We start from the raw sequence: 8,603 nt of genomic DNA, 5'->3' as shown, positions 1-8,603 counted from the left end.
TAAATAACTGTGTGGTCTATATATAAATTTTTCTCCACTCACCCTCCTCCAGGCAGTCTCTTTCAAGTTCAGGGCCTCTAATAGAGGTCTGGGAGCTTGAGGGTCCTGACAAGTATCTTAGCTTTTCCCAGGACTACATTCTTCTGGACGGACATCACAGATGTTGATCTGCTGGATTTACTCTCCCAGTTTGGGGGTCATGGCCCCTTGTGCTCTGATTACCATGGGAACCACTCTTGTCTTCACCTTTCACATCTTTTCCAGCTCTTCTCTCAGCCCTTGGTATTTCTCAAGCTTTTCGTATTCCTTGTTCCTGATGTTACTATGACTTGGGATTGCAACAGCTATCACTATAGCCCTGTTCTGCTGTTTGTCCATCACTACTATGTCTGGTTAGTTAGCCATTACCATTGTGTCAGTCTGTATCTGGAAGTCCCACAGGATATAAGCTTGGTCATTCTCCACCACCTTCAGGGATGTATCCCACTTTGACCTTCGAACTTCCAGCCCATACTCGTCACAGATGTTTCTTTATACTATGCCTCAGTTTAGGCGTTCCATGTACGTCCTTCCCTCTGGCATCTTGCATCCCACTGTTATGTGTTGGATTCTCTCAGGGGAATCTTTTCACAGCCTGCATCTGGGGTCCTGCCTGGTGTCATAGATCCCAGCCTCTATTAATCTTGTATTCAGAGCTTGTTCCTGTGCTGCCATGATTAGTGCCTCTGTGCTGTCATTCAGTTCAGCCTTTTCCAGTCATTGGTAGGATTTTTCCATATCAGCTGCTTCCATTATTTGCTGGTGGTACATACCGTGCAGGGTTTTATCCTTCCATGATGGTTCCTGCTCCTCCTCATTCCCATCATCCTTAGGTTTCTGAGATATTCACTAAGCATTTCACCACTTGGGATTCATCTTCCTGGTATACTCCTGGATGTTTCATCCTGGATAGTGTCTTTGATTCTCACTAGTCCCCCCCCCCCCCTCCACTTAGTGTGTAGTCTCAGCGTGATGGATTTAGCATGAAACCCTCTGTGCATTGTAAAGAATGCTTATCTTGATGTCAGTGGCTTCTATGCCCTACTTTGGCCAGCTTATTATGCCAGCCAGGTGTATCTGATGGCTGGTAGAGAGTAGGTGTTGATAGCCTGGCTCTTGTTCTTCCCGTTCAGCTCACTTCTCAGGACTTGCTTCACTCTTTGTAGGTATTTGGCTGTAGGTACTTTCCTTGTGGCCTTTTCATAAGTCCCACTGGCTTGTGGGATTCAAAGTTATCTGTAGCTGCCCTCAAAAACTGTTATGTATGATCCCCTCTGTTCTAGCTATCTTCTCTCTCCTTTTAATCATTTGACAACACTTATCCATTTTGAATGATATTGCAGTGTTGTTTCTGAGATGGATTACTGAATTAAGGTGTCATTCACTTCTAGCATACAGATTTATGTCTTTCATGTAGAAGAGGTGGCTGGGTTAGAGATGGGCACAGAGTTCTTGTTGAAGGCTCTTAGGGTCCTGCTGATGGTATACAGCCTCAAGCATTCAAGGATCCATGTGTGGGGTACTGAATCATAAGCTTTCTTGTAGTCAGTCCAGGCAGTGCAGAGGTTGGTCTGTCTTGTCTTTTTATATTTATAAAATGCAGGGTAACATTAGTGTCTGGAGATTCTACTTGCTTTTTAGCCAACCAAAGGAGTCATGCTTTTTTTAATTGACCTTCTTTTGATTAGAATGACTAGCTTTTCCTTGGCTGTGTGCTTTGAGCTATGGAAGCAGCCCTTAATGACCCCTGCTGCACACTCCCTGTCATTATCTACCTTATCTTCTGTATTGTCTGTATATATACACTTTCATATATCAGTATGCAAACAGCAATTTAAATCGGCCATATCCAGTTTTGAACAAATGGTCTCCAAGCTCCTACAACCATCAGCCTTGGTCCCTACAGGGGTGAGTGAACACACACATACACACATTCACACATACATGTGCGCACGCACACACACACACACACACACACACACACACACACACACACACACACACACAAACACTCACCCACACACACACATCATTTGCTGGGAGGACCAGCTTCAAATAGGCCCCAGCCCAGAACCTCCATACCCACCTTTCGTTTTCCATTTCAATCAGCAAATGCAGTCATTACCCCACCCCATTTACCACTGCATTATGTTGACAAAATAGCCCATTACTGCCACAAAGTTGGAGAAAAGCAACAGGACTTTTTGCCTGATTTAATTCGAGGCTTCAGCCAGAGCTGGAGTTATGATTCCAGAAATGTTGTAGCGCAGGCCTCATTTACTCTCTGCATAACACAAGGCCATAAAATAACTGGAATGTGGATATTTTCTTCTCTCTCTCTCTCTCTCTGTCTCTCTCTCTCTCTTTCTCTCTCTTTCTTTCTCTTTCTCTTCATTTATGGAGGGAACATGCAGCTTGGACACTGTTGTCAAGAATGATCTTGAAAGTGCTTTTGGTGTACTGAATGGAACGGGATTTGATAAAGCTTTACATATACAAACACTCAGCAAGCACAAACCAATCACTGAAATCTTCTAAGTGGGGAAAGGCTTTGTATCAGTAGTCTAGTAGAGAAGACTACTGAAAAAAAAACCATTCAGAACAGCTAAACCAGTCCCATCTGTAGCTAGGGACAGACCTGTTTGATATTCTTGGTGTTCTCTCAGCTGGGTGGGATAGCAATACACATCTTCATTTGGTCAGATGTGTAACAGTTCTTAAATAATTTTTTATGGTAAGAGATCTCCTTTCCACTTTAAAAGAAAACTTTTTTTTGTTATTGTTTGAATTATTTATGGTAGTGAATCTTACAGTTTTGTCTAAGCAACCTGGATATTTAAAATTAACATGCAAGTATCAGTTTAATGTAAGTGACTGCAGAAACAGGCAACAGGAAAGTCAGAGTGAATTTGCGTATAATCATGTGTGAAATGGATTAACAGGACAAGCTGACTCTTAGTCCTCATTCTTATGAAACATTCATCGTTTCAAATGCCCCATGCAGACACATTTCCTGCCGGGATGTGCCTGCTGTCTTAGCTGATTCCTGAGGGAGGTCCATGGGAGCCTTTACCTCGTCAAACTCCATCAGAGAACATGAAGTCGAGGGTCAGGGGAGCATTAAGGGTCAAATCAACACCTAATGAAATGAAATGAAACTGCCAGCCATGGGAGGTGGGAAGACATGCTACCGAGGCAGACGTTTGGCGGGAGAGCGCGAGTCAGAGGAACAAAATCAGAGACTCTGAGGCACGAAGAAGCTAAGCTCAGCGCCGCATGCTAAGATGACTCCTCACTATAAATCCAATGCATATTTATACTGTGGCTGTGCTGCCGAGTGGAATAACGATCATACTTTATCCGCCTAGTCTACTGCAGATAAACCGCAACTTGCCATATCGCAGCACTTACAAGGCTGCTATGTTTACATTATAGACGCATCCAGAGATTTGCCTGAGGCTGCCGCCACACATCACACATCACCAGTAGGCTGCAAACAGGATCCAGCCTGTAGACTTTTTTGAAATGCCACTGCTGCAACCTCAGCAGTTCTACCATGTTTTCTCTGCCAGGCCTTTGTCTTCTCTCTCGTAAGGGATGAGGTTAAATATCTACATGCCTGTCTCAATTAAGGCACCTCTGTGGAACTGTGGAGCTCCACCTGGTCTTAAAACACACCAAATTTAGTTGTCCACATGTCACCAAACAAAACAAACAAATATAAAACCATACTTAAGCTCCTCCCTCTCTGGGGTGGACTGTTTGGTAGTATTTGACACTCCACTGCAGTCAACCTTTCTTTGAAGCTGCCCAGGACACTTAGTCGCCATGGTAACCACCACGTTCAATGCCATGGCTGAAAGTGTGTTTGCTTCTTGCCAAAAAGATGGCCTTTCAATGTGACATCCAGCCTTTCAAGAGAAATGACGTTATCAGTCATACAATTGTATGGACCTAAAAACAATTTCAGCCGTACTGATAACTAAGGCTGAGCAATAATAGTTATTTGTTTTAATAGGTATATCAATTTATATATTTTTTCCATTCAGTGCTATGTCCCTGAATAACAATTATAGCATTTGCAATTACTGGGGAAAACAGTGTCTATGTTTTAATTTCTATGTAAGTGGTGTATGATCAGTAAGATGGCAGGTTTGAAATTGTTTGGTGAGACATTTAAGGCTTCATTGTTATTGGATTCTTAGTCCTGTCACAGTGAAGATTTTGCTCCTCTGCCTCCATTCAGCTGCAGCTAAATCAATACGCCTGTGTTTAATTAAAGGGCAAAATTGTATTAAACCCCTTTTCCATCAAAAAAAAAAAATGTGAATGTTGAGTCAGACTCTTTGTTTGCCAGAGAGCTCTTTCTAGGGAGAAATAGTTTGACACTGTTGGCATTTGTTTGGATGTGTGACCTTTTAAACATTCTTGAAATCTACAGCAATCTTGTTTTCTTCTGCAAAAGCCCCCAGATGTGACATCATTGGGGAGAAATCATGGGGAAAATAACACAGAGACTGGGTTTGGCCCACCACTCTGTCTCTGCAACTTGTTTGTCAACTGTTTCTTTAGCATAAATAAACCCAACAAAAAATGCTGCAGGCAAAATAAACCCTCTGTTGTTAAAGTATAAAAAATATTTTATTATTATTTTTATTAATAGTAGTAGTCATGATATTGTGGTATTAGTATTAGCATTATAATAGTTGCAGCTGTTGTTGTTATTGTTATTGTTAATAGTGTTGTTACACAGTGAACTGGTGTGTTGTGACCTGTGACACTGTGGAACAATTGCTAGCACGATGCTCTCCTATATCTGCCTGGCATACAGTGGTAAGTGAATGTCTTTTGGCAGTCCGTTCCCAAGGACACGATGTATGACTTTCAGACGGCAGCCGAGCACGAGTGGCTAATAGTGTTTGAACTTCTGATAGAAGGTGCCGGCTCCTCCATTTAGGCTCCATGCACTCCTTCCCCGCCTGCTCTCGTTAACCGCGGCACGTCAAAGAACCTCCACCACATCTAATTAAATTAACGGGGTACTGGCTGGCACAGCGGGTGCTTTGGCCACATCAGAGCATGCCGAACAGAGACGTTGCAGCTGGTCTCCTACTGGCTTCTGCACTGTAGCCTGCCTGATCAATACTGTCTCTGTTAATGAGAGCCTCTGATGAATGGGGAAGTCAGCACAGTCGGCGTTTCTTTCTACCCTCTCGATCAGGGCACAAGTTCGAACGGAATTTAAAAGATAGCAATTGTCCTTTTGCATCCACGTTAAAGCATATTATTGTGGAACATAAAAGGTCTTTCTCCATGCAGTAAAAAAAAGGGGGGGGGCTGTGTGGGGGTGCGGGCCAAAGAGCGGGATCGGGGATGCGTAAATGCGGGATCACGTGTGGAGCCTCCTGCTGGGGAAGCCATTGAAGAGAGAAGCCCGAGGCCTGGCCACCCCGGATGCAATGTCTGATCCACAACCAACATGTAAGACCTGCTGTGCATACAGGTGTGCTGGTAATCCCGGGGGAGGCCCATGCAGAAATGAGGTGGTCCGCCGGTCATGATGTGCTGCAGAGCGCATCAAATCTCTCTCCCGTCTATGCCTCTGCCTTCGCTCCGCAAGCCTTTCGGCTGGCGCAGGGCCCGCAAACTGGGGATAAATCAGAGGAGAGGCGAGCAGCTAACAACATGTTTTGCGGGGAGCCCTGCTGCTGTGATGATCAGAGAATAGGAGTCAGGACTGGGATCCCTGCTCCGCCGGCCGAAGCCTGCTGCTTCAGGCTCATCATTATAAATGAGAGAAAATGTGTGGTGCAGAAAGCAGCCCCAACACAAACACTGCCAGACTCCCCTCCGCTTCTCCCTGTTTAAACTCCTTAATGAGGTTTCTGCCTAATGACTCCCCAGCACCCTGACGAGGCGGCCAAATCCTACCTCACATGTTTGGACACGGATGGTCGCCATTCCACAAGTCGGCCGCCCTCTCCGCCCACCCTGTTCCCTTGGTTGTCGCCTTTCTCTCTGGCTTCGTTTGTTTTTGTGCCTTTGGACGTCGTCAGGGAGCTGGGGGCAGGGGAGCCACCGCTGTAGGATCTGTGGCTGTGAAAAACAGATCAGTACAGAATATTCCCAGGCTCTGCCTATACAGTCTAATGCTGCGGCATTTCTACATGTGCAATGCAAGCAAAGCAAAGATGAGATGCGAAGGTAAGAGAGCACTGAAGGAGATTGACAGCATATATATTCTTTTAGGTGAGGGGTTCCTGTGGCCGTTTGTATTTCTGTCATTATTTGCAAAAGCACATGTTTTTGGCTGATGGTCAGGCTTTTACATATGCAAATTCCCACCGTTGCTTTACAAAAGAACGACTCACTTCCCTTTCAGTTCGTGATGGAACATTTCACAGGTGACTTAAATGTAAGATGTCGCACTCAACTAGATCTGCTATTTCACTTTTTTTCCTGTTCCTCTTCCTTCGCCTAACAAAACGAGTGCATTGCCCTCTGTTGTTTATGCAACCTTAGAAAAGGAGAAACAGCCCTGCATGCCATGCTGGGCTTTAAACTGACGATGTTAATGCCTAAGATGAGTCACTAAATCAGTAAACACCAAGATCTCAGTTAATATCACTAAGTTAGTTAAAGTATATCACTTATCTAATATCACTAAATTAATACCAAGTAGTGCAAATTATCCAGTTTATTGATTTTGAACTGTCACAACAATGTGCCTTGCTGACATTTACTGTTATAGTCAGACACATATATCCAAAGGAAACTACATATTTATCACTAGCACACGCCAACTTGGAATCAAATCCATGATCTTGGTGTTAGTAGCACAATGTGAGACTAGCACTAGCAGGTGAGCTACAGGAGCACATGCAGTAGTTATCAGTTTAACCTGTTAACAATACCATCTCCACCCTCCTAATAATGTCTGCACAACTGTCTTAGCATAACAAGCTGTTATGTCAGTCCAGCCTTCACTGAGTCTTTGAGAGAAAGCGGACTTCAAAAGGCATCTACCGTTTCCTCCTTTCCCCTCGAGCCAATTTAGAGCTCCTGTGTTCGATTTCTCGTCTCCTGACACATTGCTCTTGCCCTTTGGCACCTTTCTCGTCCTCGCCTCCCTCATTCTGCTCTCTTCTGTGCTCCCCGTTCGTCATTACAGGCTTCTAGGGGAATATTGCACCTTCACGAGACGCCTCAACTTGCCGACGCTGCACCAAGCTCACCGCATGTTGTCGGACTAAATCACCAAGGCTCCATCCCTTATACTCCTGCTCCCAATCCAGAAACACCATGGAGTTCTTTTTATCTTTTTCCCCAATCTAATTTCCGATGCCACTGACCAAGCCAGAGACAGCGGTACTATCGAAACTTCCTAACGGCTTCTGGATACCATTTGTTTTGAGGTAACTAAGATGGGACCATGTCACCAAAACAGCAATTAGACTCCAGGGAGCAGCTGATTGGCAGAGGTGTACATGATAGCAGAACACTGCCGAGATTGCAGTCTTAGATCAATGAGCCAGAAGGGAAGAAAACAAAAGGAAACAAAAAAGTTTCAGTTTAGTGAAAAAGAGAGTAAGAGGCAGAAAGAATGAATCTCAAATTGTGAGGTCTAAAAAAGAGGTTGAATGTGAATAATTGGTAAACAAGCATTATGGCTTCTTTGAATTCCTCCTAAAAATTTGTGAAAACAAAAATGTTTACAAGTTGATCAAAAGGAAATAGGTCATAGGTAATCAAAAATTTCTTATCACATCCAACATTCTCTTTGTTTGTTTTTGGTTGGTTATTTGTATCATAGTACCTTGTTTCTGTCAAAATACATGTCACTTTATGGTGAAAAAGCGTTAGTAGCAAGAACACCAGCAGAGCTGTTCAAATGCAACAACTTTATTCCAATTATAACAGGACAGTTTGCAAGGTTTTGAATAAGCTGAAGCACTAGAAAAATGGCAATGATTCCCATAAGAACATCTGTGACAGTGATGATATTGTTATTTAGCATTTGCTTTTCAAGTAGGGGGAGCAATAAGTTCAGGAGGTGAAAAGGTATCTGGGGGTTTTACATCCTCAGGCTCCTTCATGTTCTCAGGGACGTCCAGGCATATCTGTGACGCCACAGATCTGCAAGGGCACCAGAAAACCTGCTGGTATGTTAATTTGGTGACAGAAGTCTGAAATTTTGGGCTTTGAGGTGGATGTGCCATTTTAATCTGTCCAGCTGCTCAGAACATAGAAGAACCTCTGAACACAACAGTCTCTCTCTTTTTCAGAACCTTAAAAAATACACACCAGGGACATGGAAAGTTAACAGAATTCAGTACAGTATTCAATACTTGAATGGCAAGGGAGCTCCTGATAGTGTAACTGTAATTATAATGTTAAAAAAAAAGATTCTTATGCATTCTTATTCTTAAAGTTTTGAAGGAAAAAAATAGTTATGTGTTTTTTTTGGTTACTGATAAGTTAGTGAAACATTGCAAGGTGAAGTCAAAAACTGTGAAAAAGTTACCTACAAATGCTGAAAAACAGTGTTTAGCCTCATGTCAATT

This window comes from Electrophorus electricus, chromosome 6 (genome assembly GCF_013358815.1).
Source record: "Electrophorus electricus isolate fEleEle1 chromosome 6, fEleEle1.pri, whole genome shotgun sequence".
Lineage (NCBI taxonomy): Eukaryota > Metazoa > Chordata > Actinopteri > Gymnotiformes > Gymnotidae > Electrophorus > Electrophorus electricus.
The sequence above is the reverse complement of the archived record's forward strand: the minus strand, read 5'-3'. Positions refer to the sequence as shown.